The following is a 19,848-nucleotide window of genomic DNA, read 5'->3' as shown; positions in this document are numbered from 1 at the left end:
CAAGTGAAGTGAATAACTGCAAGTTCTCTGGGGAGGTAGCAACCAGTTCCCAAGCTGGCACAATGTGGCAGAATAACTTTTTTTTTCTGTAGGAAGCATGACACTGCCATTTGGTTTGTTCTTCTATGGACATCCAGGAAATGTGTACAGAATCCACAACTTCACATTCCAAAACATCCATTCATGATATTTTACGGATCAATGGTCAACCGGAACTGTATAGAGAGCGGGTGTAGAAGTATTCATCCGTTTATGACCTTCAAAGCCGATGCCTTTAATAAGCTTGTGGGAGGGAGCAAGCGCTCTAGGGAGCGGGTTGTTTCCGCAATAAAGCATTCTATGAATGTCATACTGGTACACACCCTCTGGTCCTGGAGGTTCCCACGTCCTAAATCAACATTGAAACAAGACCAGTATGTACATTGAAATAAGACAAAACAAACAAATGAAAAATGCTCCTTCATCCTTAATGTGTTTGTTTTGTGAAAGTTTCATTAAAACAATGTATGCAGAAAGAGAAACAATTTCCTGTTTTTAAATGCATATGTATTGATTAAAGTTGTCTTAGTGCATACATATGTATATAACCTTACATCTGTGTACCAACAGACATATTTGTAATTGAAATTTTGGCAATTAATATTTGGATATTTTAATGTCAAAAGTTGTTAGTTCGTGGAGTGAGGTGGGTGTGACCAACTGCGAAAGAAAGTGTCACAGTTCAACTCCAAAGCTATGAATGACTGCAGAACTGCAAACGCCTAGTGTTCTTGTACATGAAGAGGCAGGACTGAGATACGTTAGGGACACTGCTTGGTCCGTTTTAGGACTTTTGCCAACGTCGAAATAACTTTTGGTCAACAATGAATAATTCAACCAACTTGTTCCTGTGCTCGCGCAAACCAGAAATCTCCTGCACTACTTATAATAATGGGTAAGTAGTGATTACATACGAAATAACCTATTTGATTTGTTTTAGTTAGTGACTTGACATTTAAAAAAAATAAAGATATAACGAATATTTTACATATTAGAGTTTGGGGGAGCCATACAGTAATACTTTAATGGAAATATAAGTACATACAAGGGCCTATTAGGGTGCAATTAAATGGGTGCAAAAAGACTAATTATGTACATATATTTATGGATACATTTTAACGATAACTTCCCTCTGAAATTGACATTTCGGGAAGTGAAGCAAGTTTGAAGCTGGCTGATATTTTTTTTATTTAAATGGAGACTACGAAGCGCTCATGCGTAAAGGGACGGTTTACAAAGATAAAGGGAAGTATGCGGTGTCAGCGTGAGATAGAAGGCTTGCTTCCTGTTCCTTTTTGTATAAAAAAAATATTAAGTGTGAGACTTCAAAATCTTGTAGTCTTTGAACCGTTGGAAATCTTACAACGCCATTTGGAGAACTGCCTTATTGCGCACGTAACGCACATTTCATACTTCCATCCAAATATGAACATAATGCGTGCTCTTTAACTACATTTATATGGGGCCAAGGTTTGTGGTGAGACTACAGTGCGGAGTCACATACTTTCATTGCGGAGTGACAAGAAGATAGGGGGCGTGAGCTAACTAGAATGCAGCACTTGTTTTACTACCCTACTACATCCCAAGTTTACTGTAGACTGTGAGGTATGGTTCATTGCCACTGTATCCTATATCCAGAGTCTACTGTAGACTGTGAGGTATGGTTCATTGCCACTGTATCCTATATCCAAAGTTTACTGTAGACTGTGAGGTATGGTTCATTGCCACTGTATCCTATATCCAAAGTCTACTGTAGACTGTGAGGTATGGTTCATTGCCACTGTATCCTATATCCAAAGTTTACTGTAGACTGTGAGGTATGGTTCATTGCCACTGTATCCTATATCCAAAGTCTACTGTAGACTGTGAGGTATGGTTCATTGCCACTGTATCCTATATCCAGAGTTTACTGTAGACTGTGAGGTATGGTTCATTGCCACTGTATCCTATATCCAGAGTTTACTGTAGACTGTGAGGTATGGTTCATTGCCACTGTATCCTATATCCAGAGTCTACTGTAGACTGTGAGGTATGGTTCATTGCCACTGTATCCTATATCCAAAGTCTACTGTAGACTGTGAGGTATGGTTCATTGCCACTGTATCCTATATCCAAAGTCTACTGTAGACTGTGAGGTATGGTTCATTGCCACTGTATCCTATATCCAGAGTCTACTGTAGACTGTGAGGTATGGTTCATTGCCACTGTATCCTATATAGAAAGTCTACTGTAGACTGTGAGGTATGGTTCATTGCCACTGTATCCTATATCCAAAGTCTACTGTAGACTGTGAGGTATGGTTCATTGCCACTGTATCCTATATCCAAAGTTTACTGTAGACTGTGAGGTATGGTTCATTGCCACTGTATCCTATATCCAAAGTTTACTGTAGACTGTGAGGTATGGTTCATTGCCACTGTATCCTATATCCAAAGTCTACTGTAGACTGTGAGGTATGGTTCATTGCCACTGTATCCTATATCCAAAGTTTACTGTAGACTGTGAGGTATGGTTCATTGCCACTGTATCCTATATCCAAAGTCTACTGTAGACTGTGAGGTATGGTTCATTGCCACTGTATCCTATATCCAAAGTCTACTGTAGACTGTGAGGTATGGTTCATTGCCACTGTATCCTATATCCAAAGTTTACTGTAGACTGTGAGGTATGGTTCATTGCCACTGTATCCTATATCCAAAGTCTACTGTAGACTGTGAGGTATGGTTCATTGCCACTGTATCCTATATCCAAAGTTTACTGTAGACTGTGAGGTATGGTTCATTGCCACTGTATCCTATATCCAAAGTTTACTGTAGACTGTGAGGTATGGTTCATTGCCACTGTATCCTATATCCAGAGTTTACTGTAGACTGTGAGGTATGGTTCATTGCCACTGTATCCTATATCCAGAGTCTACTGTAGACTGTGAGGTATGGTTCATTGCCACTGTATCCTATATCCAGAGTCTACTGTAGACTGTGAGGTATGGTTCATTGCCACTGTATCCTATATCCAGAGTTTACTGTAGATGGACAGATATGGTTCATCACAGATATAAACGACTGGAAGAGGTGAATGCAAACCGCCCTCTATCCCATTCACCTCTGCTCAGATTGGACAGGAGATGACAGGTTGCCACTAGTTAAAACATTTCCAGGAGGCTTAAGCACTTCAGTGTTACATTATTCTTCAACTCAAAACTCTGTATTTTCCCTAGCCTGAATAAACCAATTTTCTGTCTCAGAATTAGTACTCTGGGACTTCCCTCTCTCTCTCATATCCATTCATGTGGTTTAAGTCTGGCTCAGTTAGCTCGCTACATTCATCTGATAAACTGTGAATAGAGCAGTAATTTCACAGGATAGAGGTCATGGTCCAGAAGACTGTCTATCTTTCTGTACTTGTGGAGCTCTGGTCACTGCATTGAACAAGGTATGGTAGTAGGTACCAGGCTCACCGGTTTGAGTGTGAACTGCAATGCTGCTGGGTTTTTCACGCTCAACAGTTTCCTGTGTGTATCAAGAATGGTCCACCACCCAAAGGACATCCAGCCAACTTGACACAACTGTGGGAAGCATTGGAGTCAACATGGGCCAGCATCCTGTGGAACGTTTTCGAAACGCTTTCGACACCCTGTAGAGTCCATGCCCCGGCGAATTGAGGCTGTTCGGAGGGCAAAAGGGGTTCAACTCAATATTAGGAAGGCATTCCTAATGTTTTGTGCATTCAGTGTATATGGTTAACAGTGAAGGCTTGCAACTAAAACCTAGTTTTGTAATGGTAAGTCAGTTTACAATGGTATCCCAGTCTGTTTTTAGTCAGAGAGACTGGTTTCCAGTAAGAACCTGACATTGTACGGCAGAAGAGAAGAGGAAGTGGTGGCTTTGACACTTGCATTCATTAAAACAACATGTGTAGTGTTGAAATGGCAGTTGGAGTCTGAACACGTTTGGTTTTAGAATTGTGCTCCAAACTGGTATTAAGACTGGTGGTGCAATAGAGATTGTAATATTCACAACTTGAATAAAGCTAATGTTGAGTGCACTGAGTTGAATTTGTCTACAGTTATGGAGAAGAGCAATAAAAAAGTATTGTCCAATAGGTATTCATAAAAGTTGATGAAGTGATAGCAGATTGAAATCCTTAAAATCATACTTGGGGAACGTACTGAAATGTATTTGAATGAAAATGTATTCAGCTCTATAAAGCTGTGAAGAGCTCACATCCACCTGGTGATGAGCCATCGGCAACATTAGGTTTTAATGCCATCTAGTGAACATTTTGAGAGACGTTAGCTTTAGCCTTTCCACAATTTTGTAGGGTTATGTCTCTGTCTCAAGGTGGCACTGTTTTCACAATAACCATAGAAGAGGTTTTCCAATAGTGATGTGAGAGTACCTCACTATGGTCAAATAAAAATGGATAATGACACACGTTGTTGTTCCCACGAACACAAACCTTTTCTCGGTTACTAACTAAAAGGTCAATTGATACTTTAGTCCTTTCTCAAAACTGTCGATACAAGTCTAGATGAAAATGTAACTACCTTGATAACATTTTATTGTACTGAGCCCTGTGAAATTGTGTTGCAATTATAGTAACTGGTATACCAGTATCAACATGGTAAAACACTACAGTATGTTCAGAAGGGGTTCTTTGGTTCAGGTCAAAGGTCATCCACAGATTTTGGCTGTTTCTCATTCAGGAGAATATGGGAAGTGTGCCATGAAGTCATACCCAACATCCTTGTCTTTCTGAATGCTTCCTGCCTCCCTGCAGGACGGACTGTGATGGGTAGGGCTAGTGAGCTGCTCTATTCTCTCTGTCCCCTCTGGGATTAGAGGATGTTGACTGGTTGTTTTGTGTCAGGTAGAAGTATTGACAGGCATTTTCTCAGCAGTGGGGAAGGAAGGGATGAGCAGTGAGAAAGTGTTTCACACTGTCGATTATTATAATGAGAACAGAGACACAGCTGTTGGCCTACGCTGGTCTAATTGTCCTGACAAGGACATTGTGTGTGTGTGTATTCAGTATGCACCTGAGGGATTTCAGTTCTCTCTTGCTGTGTGAAACGGATCAACCTAACACATATTAGACATACAATTCTTATTGGCCAGTAATGCTGTTGGCAGGTGTGTAGTTTTACTTTAAGCTACAGACTACAGTGATGTAAAAGGTGTTAGGGGAGACTAATGTAGACACATGGTCGACTAGGGCTGTAACCATTATGGAATTTTGGGTAACAATTAATTGACCACGGTTATTGTCATAATTATCAGTTTTTTTAATGCAAAAAGAATGCATCTGAAAATTAGCTACAATATACTTAATGAATACAACACAGCTTTGGTGATACCTCGTTTCAAAAACAAACTTTTGGGAACTAAGCTTTTCCTCCTGACCATTCCGTTCTACTCATAAAATAATGACTAACTTTAACCTCTTCATGTTAAAATGAAAAACTGCCTTTGGGGAAACTATATTCTTGAGAGAAAAAAATATCTGAGAGGTATAGCACAATGACCATGGGGGGAGGGGGGGGTTATGTGCTGGGATAACACTAGCACCCTGTTATGAACAGCTCTCATCGTTGGTGGTCAGACACACTGCACCACCCAAATAGTACAGTAGTGTTTTTTATGTCTGGACTGTGAAGTTAGGGTTGGAGGGAAAATGTAATGCATGCAGACTCACCCCCACATGTCAGACATTGAGTAATTAAGCACACAATGAAGAATCAGTCTGGGACTTGGCTGAGAACCAACTGTTTAGACTAGAATAGTACTAATCTTGACTCAGTTCCTTTCCTGACTCACAACTGAACCCACAACTCCTGCAGGGCTGTAGAACGGTCCTCGGCTCTGCATTTGATGTCAAATGCAGATCCGAGGACCATTCATTCAAAGTTGCCCCTCTCACATCAAAGTCTTCCTGTAATTCCAGCGTTTTAGGTTTCCCGTGATGGAATGGCTCATTGGCTGTGTGGGTGTGTGACAGAGTATATCTGGAAATATATCTGTTTCCGTAGCAACATGACCGACTCATCTAGGATTGACTCATCTCAGTTGCAAAAGGCCCTTCCTGTGTACCAGACGACAAGCACATTTACAGAAGTACAGAAATAGCTCCTTCTCAAGCCACAAAAAAATGTGTTTTTAATTCGTCAAAAGGAGCCTCTTACAAATAGCATGCTTGTGTAATTTGACAGTTAAAAAAATATATATATACGGTACCAGTCAAAAGTTTGGACACACCTACTTGTTCAAGGGTTTTTCTTTATTTTTACAATTTTCTCTATTGTAGAATAATAGTGAAGACATAACAACTATGAAATAACACATATGGAATCATGTGGTAACCAAAATAGTGTTTAAAAAAAAGAAAATAAATGTTTGATTTTAGATTCTTCAAAGTAGCCACCCTTAGCCTTGATGACTGCTTTGCACACGCTTGGCATCCTCTCAACCAATTTCATGAGGTAGTCACCTGGAATGCATTTAAATTAACAGGTGTGCCTTGTTAAAAGTACATTTGTGGAATTTCTCTAATTAATGTGTTTGAGGCAATCAGTTGTGTTGTGACAAGGTAGGGGTGGTATACAGAAGATGGTAAAATACCAAGTCCACATTATAGCAAGAACAGCTCAAATAAACAAAGAGAAATTACAGTCCATCATTACTTTAAGACATTAAGGTCAGTCAATCCGGAACATTTCAAGAACTATGAAAGTTTCTTCAAGTGCAGTCGCAAAACCCATCAAGAGCTATGGTGAAACTTGCTCTCATGAGGACCACCACAGGAAAGGGAGTTACCTCTGCTGCAGAGGATAAGTTCATTAGAGTTACAAGCCTCAGAAATTGCAGCCCAAATAAATGCTTCACAGAGTTCAAGTAACAGACACGTCAACATCAGCTGTTCAGAGGAGACTGTGTGAATCAGGCGTTCGTGGTTGAATTGCTGCAAAGAAACCACTACTAAAGGTCACCAATAAGAAGAAGACGAGACTTGCTTGGGCCAAGAAACACCAGCAATGGGCATTAGACCGGTGGAAATCTGTCCTTTGGTCTGATGAGTCCAAATTGGAGATTTTTGGTTCCAACCACCGTGTCTTTTTGAGACGCAGGGTAGGTGAACGGATAATCTCCGCATGTGTGGTTCCCACCGTGAAGCATTGAGGAGGAGGTGTGATGGAGTGGGGGTACATTTACATTTACATTTAAGTCATTTAGCAGACGCTCTTATCCAGAGCGACTTACAAATTGGTGCATTCACCTTATGACATCCAGTGGAACAGCCACTTTACAATAGTGCATCTAAATCTTTTAGGGGGGGGTGAGAAGGATTACTTTATCCTATCCTAGGTATTCCTTAAAGAGGTGGGGTTTCAGGTGTCTCCGGAAGGTGGTGATTGACTCCGCTGTCCTGGCGTCGTGAGGGAGTTTGTTCCACCATTGGGGGGCCAGAGCAGCGAACAGTTTTGACTGGGCTGAGCGGGAACTGTACTTCCTCAGTGGTAGGGAGGCGAGCAGGCCAGAGGTGGATGAACGCAGTGCCCTTGTTTGGGTGTAGGGCCTGATCAGAGCCTGGAGGTACTGAGGTGCCGTTCCCCTCACAGCTCCGTAGGCAAGCACCATGGTCTTGTAGCGGATGCGAGCTTCAACTGGAAGCCAGTGGAGAGAGCGGAGGAGCGGTGTGACGTGAGAGAACTTGGGAAGGTTGAACACCAGACGGGCTGCGGCGTTCTGGATGAGTTGAGTACTTTGCTGATGACACTATCTGTGATTTATTTAGAATTCAAGGCACACTTAACCAGCATGGCAACCACAGCATTCTGCAGCGATACGCCATCCCATCTGGTTTGCGCTTAGAGGGACTACCATTTGTTTTTCAACAGGACAATGACCCAACACACCTCCAGGCTGTGTAAGGGCTATTTGACCAAGAAGGAGAGTGATGGATTGCTGCATCAGATGACCTGGCCTCCACAATCACCAGACCTGGTTTGGGATGAGTTGAACCGCAGAGTGAAGGAAAAGCAGCCAACAAGTGCTCAGCATATGTGGGAAATCCTTGAAGACTGTTGGAAAAGCATTCCAGGTGAAGCTGGTTGAGAGAATGCCAATAGTATGCAAAGCTGTCATCAAGGCAAAGGGTGGATACTTTGACGAATCTAAAATCTAAAATATATTTTGATTTGTTTAACTTGTTATGGCTGCAATCCCGTTAACGGGATAATTGTCATCAACAACCGCTGAATAGCATAGTTCTACATTCAATAAATATTTTGAAAAATATTTATATTCGTGAAATCACAAGTGCAATATAGGAAAACACAGCGTAGCCTTTTGTTAATCCACCTGTTTGTGCTTTACAGCGAAAGCAATCCAAGCGTTTGTGTAAGTTTATCGATCGCTCGACAAAACATTAAGTACACTTAGCATCAAGTAGTTCGGTCACGAAAATCAGAAAAAGCAATCAAATTATTAGTTTACCTTTGATGATCTTCGGATGTTTTCACTCACGAGACTCCCAGTTACACAATAAATGTTCCTTTTGTTCCATAAAGATTATTTTTATATCCAAAATACCTCTGTTTATTTGGCGCGTTATGTTCAGAAATCCACAGGAAAGAGCGGTCACGACAACGCAGACATATTCCAAATAGTTTCCGTAATGTCCACAGAAACATGTCAAATGTTTTTCATAATCAATCCTCAGATTGTTTTTAAAATATATAATCGATAATATATCAACCGCAACGGTCTTGGTCAGTAGGAGAGGGAACGGCAATGTCTGCCCAAACTCTGTTGCGCGAGCAAAACTCATGCGAACACTTGACGCGATGTTATTGTTCTGGCTCATTTTTCAAAATAAAAGCCTGAAACTATGTCTGAAGACTGTTGACACCTTGAGGAAGCGATAGGAAAAGGAATCTGGTTGATATCCCTTTAAATGGAGCAAAGGGAGGCTATGGAACATGGAGTTTTCAAAATAGAAGCCACTTCCTGGTTTGATATTCCTCAGGTTTTCGCCTGCAATATCAGTTCCGTTATACTCACAGACAATATTTTGTCAGTTTTGGAAACTTTAGAGTGTTTTCCATCCAATACTAATAATAATATGTGTATATTAGCAAAAATAAAGAAAAACCCTTGAGTGAGTAGCTGTGACCAAACATTTGACTGGTACAGTCTATATACACTGCTCAAAAAAATAAAGGGAACATTACTTAAACAACACAATGTAACTCCAAGTCAATCACACTTCTGTGAAATCAAACTGTCCACTTAGGAAGCAACACTGATTGACAATACATTTCACATGCTGTTGTGCAAATGGAATAGACAACAGGTGGAAATTATAGGCAATTAGCAAGACACCCCCAATAAAGGAGTGGTTCTGCAGGTGGTGACCTAAGACCACTTCTCAGTTCCTATGCTTCCTGGCTGATGTTTTGGTCACTTTTGAATGCTGGCGGTGCTTTCACTCTAGTGGTAGCATGAGACGGAGTCTACAACCCACACAAGTGGCTCAGGTAGTGCAGCTCATCCAGGATGGAACATCAATGCGAGCTGTGGCAAGAAGGTTTGCTGTGTCTGTCAGCGTAGTGTCCAGAGCATGGAGGCGCTACCAGGAGACAGGCCACTACATAAGGAGGAGGCCGTAGGAGGCCAACCACCCAGCAGCAGGACCGCTACCTCCGCCTTTGTGCATGGAGGAGCAGGAGGAGCACTGCCAGAGCCCTGCAAAATGACCTCCAGCAGGCCACAAATGTGCATGTGTCTGCTCAAACGGTCAGAAACAGACTCCATGAGGGTGGTATGAGGGCCCAACGTCCACAGGTGGAGGTTGTGCTTACAGCCCAATAGCGTGCAGGACGTTTGGCATTTGCCAGAGAACACCATAATTGGCCAATTCGCCACTGGCGCCCTGTGCTCTTCACAGATGAAAGCAGGTTTACACTGGGCACATGTGACAGACGTGACAGTCTGGAGACGCCGTGGAGAACGTTCTGCTGCCTGTAACATCCTCCAGCATGACCGGTTTGGCGGTGGGTTAGTCATGGTGTGGGGTGGCATTTCTTTGGGGGGCCGCACAGCCCTCCATGTGCTCGCCAGAGGTAGCCTGACTGCCATTAGGTACCGAGATGAGATCCTCAGACCCCTTGTGAGACCATATGCTGGTGCGGTTGGCCCTAGGTTCCTCCTAATGCAAGATAATGCTAGACCTCATGTGGCTGGAGTGTGTCAGCAGTTCCTGTAAGAGGAAGGCATTGATGCTATGGACTGGCCCGCCCTTTCCCCAATTTTTGTGTGATTTTGTTGTCAGCACATTCAACTATGTAAAGAAATAAGTATTTAACAAGAATATTTCATTCATTCAGATCTAGGATGTGTTATTTTAGTGTTCCCTTTATTTTTTAGAGCAGTGTATATTCCTGCACATCAGGAAATGCAAACTTATAGTGTATTCAAGGTTGAAAAAGGCTTCTACAGTTTCCACTTTACAATTTCAGACTTGATTTGCACATACACAAATGTCCATAAATTATAATCCACACTGTATTTCACATTTTCCTGTTGCTGCAGGTGTATTTTTCGTCTGTGAGAAACTGGTCAAATGAAGATCACATATCTGTATGTGACTTTACATATAGTATAAGCTCATCCATGACAGAGCAATATCTATTGAAACACAGGATTCACCATGCACATATCTTAAGAGACCAGTAACAAAAGGGATATGAGTCAACAGTTAGATTCTGTGGTGAGATGACTGTGTAGAGTGACATTCTGGATATCTTTGTCTTATTGGCATGGGTATTGGTTAGAGACTACAATCATGCACTCAAAATGTCCACCTTATATCTGCTAGTGGTAGAATGCCAGGTATGTTTTTATGAGTTGTCTTCCCTTCTAGAATAATTTCTGGTGTAAGGTGATTAGTGCAACAACAGTAATCAGATCACAACCTTTTCTGTTGAATTAGAAGCCAGCATTTAAAAAAAGTTCACATTGACTTGAGTGGAAACAGCCAAACCCCCCTATCCTCCTACACGCAGCAACACTGAGCAAGCATTTCTCAGTCATAATGTCTCTACAGTTTCCCTTTGATGTGTAAAATATACTTCTTTGTACACATACACTGAGTGTACACAACATTCTGAACGGCTGCTCTTTCCATGACATAGACTAACCAAGTGAAAGTTATGATACTTTTTCAAATCTACTTCAACCAGTGTAGATGAAGGGGAGGAGACAGGTGTGAATGATTTGTAAGCCTTGAGACATGGATTGTGTATGTGTGCCATTCAGAGGGTAAATGGGAAAGACAAAAGATTTAAGTGCCTTTGAACGGGGTATGGTAGTAGGTTCCAGGCGCACCGGTTTGTGGCAAGAACTGCAACGCTGCTGGGTTTTTCACACTCAACAGTTTCCCGCGCGTTTCAAAAATAGTCCACCACCCAAAGGACATCCAGCCAACTTGACACAACTGAGGGAAGCATTGGAGTCAACATGGGCCAGCAGCCCTGTGGAATGCTTTCGACACCTTGTAGAGTCTTTACCCAGATAATAAATTGAGGCTGTTCTGAGGGCAAAGGGGGGTCTAATTAAAACAAGCCATGGCAGGGTTCTGTCCTGTATGTGTTAATATACTGAAGCCTGTGTGTGTGGAATGTTACGTCCACCAGTGTGGGAACTGCAGCAGAGGAAGTGTCTGTTTACAAAGGAGCTCCTCAGTTCCCATGGACCCCTCTGGAGGAGAGCCTGGAGGGTTGATCAGCCGCACTAGCCTGGGATACTGGGGATACGGATGTATAACATGACCAGAGTGTCTGTAGTCTGGGATACTGATGTATAAGATGACCAGAGTGTCAGTAGTCTGTGATATGGATGTATAACATGACCAGAGTGTCAGTAGTCTGTGATACTGATGTATAACATGACCAGGGTGTCAGTAGTCTGTGATACGGATGTATAACATGACCAGAGTGTCTGTAGTCTGGGATACTGATGTATAAGATGACCAGAGTGTCAGTAGTCTGTGATAATGATGTATAACATAACCAGATCATCAATGGTCTGGGATACTGATGTATAACATAACCATATCATCAATGGTCTGGGATACTGATGTGTAACATAACCAGATCATCAATGGTCTGGGATACTGATGTATAACATAACCATATCATCAATGGTCTGGGATACTGATGTATAACATAACCAGATCATCAATGGTCTGGGATACTGATGTATAACATAACCAGATCATCAATGGTCTGGGATACTGATGTATAACATAACCAGATCATCAATGGTCTGGGATACTGATGTATAACATAACCAGATCATCAATGGTCTGGGATACTGATGTATAACATAACCAGATCATCAATGGTCTGGGATACTGATGTATAACATAACCAGATCATCAATGGTCTGGGATACTGATGTGTAACATAACCAGATCATCAATGGTCTGGGATACTGATGTGTAACATAACCAGATCATCAATGGTCTGGGATACTGATGTGTAACATAACCAGATCATCAATGGTCTGGGATACTGATGTGTAACATAACCAGATCATCAATGGTCTGGGATACTGATGTGTAACATAACCAGATCATCAATGGTCTGGGATACTGATGTGTAACATAACCAGATCATCAATGGTCTGGGATACTGATGTGTAACATAACCAGATCATCAATGGTCTGGGATACTGATGTATAACATAACCAGATCATCAATGGTCTGGGATACTGATGTGTAACATAACCAGATCATCAATGGTCTGGGATACTGATGTGTAACATAACCAGATCATCAATGGTCTGGGATACTGATGTGTAACATAACCAGATAATCAATGGTCTGGGATACTGATGTGTAACATAACCAGATCATCAATGGTCTGGGATACTGATGTGTAACATAACCAGATCATCAATGGTCTGGGATACTGATGAATAATGGCCAAAGAGTCAATCTCCTCCTGTACTCTACTATCATGAGACACTAGTATGAGGTTATCGCTACGACAGAGGCAGTATACACACACACACACACACGCACACACACGCACACATGCACACACACACACACACACACACACACACACAGATGTCCAATTCAGAGGTCAATTTCATATCACATCCAACCCCCTCAGTTTGGGAACACACACTCCCACACCCAACCTTCCCGGGGTTCAGTGTGGGATCCTGAGAACTTGACCAGTCATTAGGGGAGTTATGACAGGCATGCAGAGATGGGAAGTGGTGGTTTTGGTGACTCAGCTAAGGCATGAGCGAATCTGATCTGCTATAGCTGCTCACTGTTTTTTCTCTCTCTAACATATCTGGATATCTGTGGTGCACCTGGTTGGGGGTGCTGTGTGACTGGGGCATTCAACTATGTGTGGGCAAGGAAAGGGTTTCACTCAGTGTGATGAAACTGGCCAATTTCTGATCGATGGAGTCTGTCTGTTGTTCTTTGTGTTCAGAGGGTTTGGGTTCTGAAGAGGACCAGGAGTGAGTGAATGGTAAGCATATGCTGGGTCATCCATGTTCGAGTGTCGTTTGTGTTGTCAATGTCTTTAGTGTCTGATGCTGTTCCTACTATCACAGGGCGTAAAGCCATGCAACTTTGTGGAAACATTGAGACCTGATGAGAAATAGAAACGGATCAGTCATGGACGTTGGCTCGGTTAAATTACATAGAAATCAGATGGAGGTCCATAGGCACATTACCATTTCAAATGATTGAGCTAATGTGTGAGTTGTAATGTATGCTGCCTGCCAAACGGAAGCACACATTGTATGCATTTGGAAGACTTACAATAACTTCCAGAGTTACTGGACCAACATGGCATAATGTATTGATCGGAGCTGACTTTGAATTGAGGACTGTTGTCTCCTGGCATGTTTCACATGTACAGTAGCCTACTTTTTAACAAGTCTCTACAATTAAAGAGATTGGAACATAGTTTCATTTCTATATACTGTTGCGCTTCTTGTTAGGCTGTAGTCACCATCCTGTTCTGAACATGCCCAATGAATCAGTAATAGGCATATTGAAAGCAGAAGTGGAATCCATTTTATTTAACACTTGACATGATCACCTAAATGTGTCCATGACCAAGATATGGTTCCTCTTCTACTCAGTCAGTTTTGTTGTATAATCAAGAACACGTGAAACATGCACAGTCTTTAAAGGTCAAATGCAGCCGTTTTTATCTCAATATCAAATAATTCTGGGTAACAATTAAGTACCCACTGGGCACACCACGTAATTTCAACGTAGAGATTTGTCTGATATTTGATTGTGACGTCGATCAATGAGATTTCAACCATTAGTCGCCCACTCAAAAAGACAGACAGAAGTTTGTTGAATTCCATCTAAAAGTAGTTTTAAGTCGCAATACAGTGTCAGATATTTTGTATTAATTAAACAACTTCATGTGTTATCACTGAACTTCATCTAATAGCACAACCAAATTACCTGGAGTGCTGTTGAGATTACGTTAAAGTACATGGTGCAAGTGCTGCATGCTGTTGGAGTTTCTGAGCAGATTATTAGAGCAATTGTGAAGCTCTCCACAGACCTGTGACCTTTGCATGCTATCTTGAACATGATTACATAAGAAGACATTTATAGTTACAGGAGGCTAACCTCAAAATGTGGCCATGGAAGTGAATAACTACTGTTACATTAGTTTATAAGATAGACTTAACTTTAGGCTATTCACTGTGTAATAAACATAGCATTGAATTGTGTTTGGTTGACAATGCAGCATTTAAAGGATATCTAATGCTTGTATAGTTTCATCTGAGCCACTGGCTTAATCCTATTCTTTAATTTGTATTTTTGTATTAGTTGAACATGTGAATCCAACACATAATTTGTTAACTTGTTAATAGGCTATTTACTGTATTGCAAAAGTTTAATTTAGTTGTGTTAGGTTGTCAATGTAAACAAATATCAACATTGAAAGAAGATGTGTCTTTTGTGCCACTGACTTAGTCTGGCTGTAATTCCAGTTTGTCTACAAATGAATAATTGATATGTTGGATTCAATGTTGTACTTAAAATGAAGAGTAGGATTAAGCCAGTGGCTCAGATGAAACTATCCAAGCATTAGATATCCTTTAACTTCTGTGTTGTCAACCAAACACAAGTCAATCATATGTTTGTTATACACTAATACAGAATAGGACTAAATCAAATCAAGCTTTAACTTCGATTTTTGGTTGAGATGAAGACGTGAATCCAACATGTGAATGATTAATTTGTAGACGAACTGTAATTAAAGCCAGATTAAGTTAGTGGCACAGATGGAACTATTCAAACAGAAGATCTCCTTCAAATGTTGATACCATTCAAAATCCGGTTTGTCTACAAATGTATAATTGACATGTTGGATTCTTGTCTCCATCTCAACCAAAAAGCTAAGCTAAATAATAGGACTAAATCTAGTGTAGTTAAACTTGGTCTATTTTTAGTTGAACCCTGGCTTGAATTTAAACAACAGCTGTTGATGACAGCAACGGCATCATTGATGGTATATGACTTATAAAGTATATTTACATTTAATTTGCTCTGTTAAACCTACCTTTCGAAATGACTTTGATAGCAACAGTGAATCTATTGAATTTTTAAGTGGGGGATTCTCAACAGTCATTCTCACAATATCACATTGGTAGTAGTCAGTTACAAATATAAAAGCTAAGCAGGGCTGGGCTTGGTTAAAACCCCGGATGGGAGACCAAATAGCTGTAGGAGGTGCTGCCCAGCCTATAATATTTTTTGCTTTTGATAGTGCATATAACATTGAAGTTCTGACGTTGTTTCAAATGTGAAAATTCAACATATTTTATACAAGGTTTGTCTATGTTGAAAATTGGTTACAATGATTACTTAATTCTGTGGTAATTCTGTGGACTTTTTTCAAATCCAATGTATTTTCCACGTAGATTCCATATCACAATACGTTGACAAATGACGTTGAAACAATATTGATTTAACCACTTTGTGCCCAGTGGGTATTTTACTGTGATTCTTTTTTTTACCTTTTTGATTAAAAACAAACAAAAATTGCTTCTTAGCAAGACACATTTCTCAAGCAATCATTTTTCTAGGACTGTCTGGGAGTGGTCTGAGTGGTGAGGGGAAACCTAAAAACGGGCTTTTTTGGCAGAGAGCTTTGAAACTCTCTTTGTTATTGGTCTATTAACTAATTTACCACCTGGTGATGTCTGCACAAACTGGAATTAAAGCCAGACTGTTTTTGACTGCACTGGGCCTTAAAACAAATGCACCTCATTGGTTGTTTGCTAGATTGATTACCCTAAGGTTTTCTTTAAGGCATAGTATAATACAATCCCCCATAATATATAGTACACATATTTCTAATGGAAAAATGTAGTTTAGTGCAAGGAATTATATAACGATAGAGTCACACTTTATAACCCAAATCAGATGGTTAAGCTTTTAGTTGAAGTGGGAAGGATTCTTGGCTGAGGTGTTTTCTGTGATATATGGGTCTCTATGGGTAAGAGAATCCCCCACCCTCATTCTGGTTCCGCTCATACTGCACCCATTTACTGTAAATGGAGCGTCTGTTGTGTTGTGTGGTGGGCGTCTGTGAAGTGCTGGTAGTTTCTGTATTATGACTAGGGTACACACCAAAAGCAGTGCAGAGTGGGTAGGTGAGTGTGGGAGGCTATGTCTGAAATTACTCAGCATTCTGTTACTGGGCAGAAAAAGGAGGCCTCCATGAAATCTGCTTGCCAAGAACAATGGAAGATCTTAATTTGATCACTCCTTTGTCGCTGGGAATTTTCCTATAGATGAACTTCATTATTTACATAAATTCACTGAAAACCCGGTACCATAACACAGTTCTATTAACAATATTGCGTTTTTCATGTAGCCTAATTTTGTCAGCTTATAGCCTAACCATTGATCAAGCAACTTTATGAACTAAAGGGTTCTTTGGTTGTCCCCATAGAATCCTATTTGGAAAGGGTTTTACATGGAACTCAAAAGGGTTCTACCTGGAACCAAAACAAGTTTCTTCAAAGGGTTCCCCTATGGGGACAGCTGAAGAACCATTTTAAGTTGTAAATAGCACCTTTTTTTCTAAGAGTGTAAACATTCAAATCCTGTTGCTGCCGGATTCTTTTGCTATAACATTACTGGTCAAATTAAGATCATACATTTGTATAGCTACTAGTCAATTAGATTAGTACATTTTGTGATATGACAATCCTTTAATTTGAAGGTAGATGAAGTTTTGTATTACACACTCATAGCAATTTAGTAATTGCTTTGTAATTGCATAGAATGGAGTTGAGTAGTTTTTGAAATAAGGATTTGTCTTGAAATGTAAGCATATGTGGGTTAGTATATTTCTGTTTAGTAGATTTGAAATGGCACAAGTATTTATGCTAGAGGTTAGATACATCTGCTAAGGTTGCTAAGAAATACTGTAAGAGGTCTCTCTGTGTAATGCGCATCTCAACATTACTTTGAATAACTTGTCAGTTATCCCGTTGTGTGGGTTTTGGTTATAATTTGTATCTTCTTTTAGAGTGGGAGGTTTATGATTCCTTGTATAGATGATGTCAGATAGAAGATGCATAAATGTCAAGTTAATGTCACTGATGAATATGAGTAGCAGTAGCCTAGTGTCTGGGTCCTGAGTGAAATGAGAGTCGTCGTGAGTTCTGATCTGAACTCAATGATTAATACCTAAACAATGTGTAGGGAAGAACTTTTCAGTACAAATTCATGTGTTTGTATGTAGTTAGATTCAGCAGACTTCTTCATCGAATACAGGGGAAAGTGTGTGAACAGGGGAAAGTGTGTGTACAAGGGAAAGTGTGTGTACTGTGGAAAGTGTGTGTACGGAGAAATGTGTGTGTACAGGGGACTGTGTGTGTACAGGGGAATGTGTGTGTACAGAATGTGTGTGTCGAGGGGAATGTGTGTGTAGAGGGGAATTTGTGTGTAGAGGTGAATGTGTGTGTAGAGGGGAATGTGTGTGTAGAGGGGAATGTGTGTGTAGAGGGGAATGTGTGTGTAGAGGGGAATGTGTGTGTAGAGGGGAAAGTTTGTGTACGGAGAAATGTGTGTGAAGAGGGGAATGTGTGTACAGAAGAATGGGTGTGTACAGGAGAATGTGTGTGTACAGAGAAATGTGTGTGTACAAGGGGATGTGTGTGTAGAGGGGACAGTGTGTACAGGAGAATGTGTGTGTAGAGGGGGATGTGTGTGTGTAGAGGGGGATGTGTGTGTGTACAGGGGAATGTGTGTGTACAGGGGAATGTGTGTGTAGAGGGGGATGTGTGTGTAGAGGGGGATGTGTGTGTAGAGGGGGATGTGTGTGTACATGGGGAATGTGTGTGTACAGGGGGAATGTGTGTGTACAGGGGGAATGTGTGTGTACAGGGGACTGTGTGTGTACAGGGGACTGTGTGTGTACAGGGGACTGTGTGTGTACAGGGGACTGTGTGTATACAGGGGCATGTGTGTGTACAGGGGGAATGTGTGTGTAGAGGGGAAAGTGTGTCAAATTATTAGACAAGAATGATTGTAGTTGAGTTGAAGCCCTAAGATTCAAAAGAAAGACTCAACTTGTTTTACTCCACCTTGGAGATATACCTGTAGTAAAAATTTAGAATATTTAGTGGTATGTTTTACATTAACAATAACTGTTTGTCCTCCTAAACTCATGTACTCTTAAAACCTGGACCTTGGGATTCATTTGTTTTCAGTTGCACTATATATATTTATATTTATAGCAAGGAATACGATTACACAACAATATGTTTAGTCAACAGTTTAAGTTGACAAATACATCAACACAATGTACCCGGAACAAAAATATTAACCCAGTGTTAGTGGTGGATCCCATGTTTCACAAGCTGAAATAAAATATCAACACATTTTTTCATACGCACAAAAAAGCTTATTTAGCTCCAATTTTACGCACAAATTTGTTTACATCCCTGTTAGTGAGCATGTTTCCTTTGCCAAGATAATCCATCCAACTGACAGGTGTGGCAAATCAAGAAGCTGATTAAACAGCATGATCATTACACAGGTGCACCTTGTTTTGGGGACAATAAAAGGCCACTGTAAAATATGCCATTTTGTCACACAACACAATGCCACAGATGTCTCAAGTTTTGAGGGAGTGTGCTTTTGGCATGCTGACTGGAGGAATGTCCACCAGAGCTGTTGTCAGAGAATGTAATGTTAATCTACCATAAGACGCCTCCAATATCGTTTTAGATCATTTGGCAGTACGTTCAACCCGGACTCACAACCGAAAACCACATGTAACCATGCCAGTCCAGGACCTCCACATCTGGCTTCTTCACCCGTGGGATCGTCTGAGGAGGGGGGAGGAGGAGGGGGGTGGGGTTTGCTGAGGAGTATTTCTGTCTGTAACAATGCCCTTTTGTGGAGAAAAACTCATTCTGATTGGCTGCGCCCCTGCCCAGTCATGTGAAATCGATAGATTCGAGGGATGTTTATTTCAATTGACTGATTTCCTTATATGTAAAATCTTTGAAATTGTTGTATGTTGCATTTAGATTTTTGTTCAGTGTAGTTACATTTCTGCTGACTCACGGTTGAGAAGCATCATCATCTCATTGGCAGTAACAGTACCTGAAAGTGTGGTTATACTTCATAGCTCCTCAGTACAACTTTTTTTATAACCTTTATTTAACTAGGTAAGTCAGTTAAGATCAAATTGTTATTTATAATGATGGCCTACCAGGGAACAGTGG

The 19,848-nt window shown here is 40.8% G+C and overlaps 2 long non-coding RNA genes across 4 annotated transcripts in view; both read left to right on the top strand.

Moving 5' to 3' along the window:
* The first annotated feature begins 716 nt into the window (after positions 1 to 716).
* LOC118369828 (uncharacterized) overlaps positions 717 to 19,848 on the top strand; it is a 65,001-nt gene continuing 45,869 nt past the window's right edge. Inside the window, exon 1 of the long non-coding RNA XR_004822686.2 lies at positions 717 to 934. This is a non-coding gene — a long non-coding RNA (uncharacterized LOC118369828). The remainder of the gene's footprint in view (positions 935 to 19,848) is intronic.
* On the top strand, positions 1,012 to 2,888 carry LOC127916526 (uncharacterized). 3 transcript variants are annotated; one of them, XR_008095160.1, is made up of 3 exons: positions 1,012 to 1,909; positions 2,387 to 2,545; positions 2,758 to 2,888. It is a non-coding gene; the product is annotated as an uncharacterized LOC127916526 (long non-coding RNA). The 3 variants fall into 3 exon arrangements; XR_008095158.1 differs by having other exon boundaries at positions 2,652 to 2,888; XR_008095159.1 differs by having other exon boundaries at positions 1,012 to 2,174; positions 2,652 to 2,888.

The sequence above is a fragment of the Oncorhynchus keta genome, chromosome 36, assembly GCF_023373465.1.
Source record: "Oncorhynchus keta strain PuntledgeMale-10-30-2019 chromosome 36, Oket_V2, whole genome shotgun sequence".
Lineage (NCBI taxonomy): Eukaryota > Metazoa > Chordata > Actinopteri > Salmoniformes > Salmonidae > Oncorhynchus > Oncorhynchus keta.
This window is presented reverse-complemented; position numbering and strand designations above follow the sequence as displayed.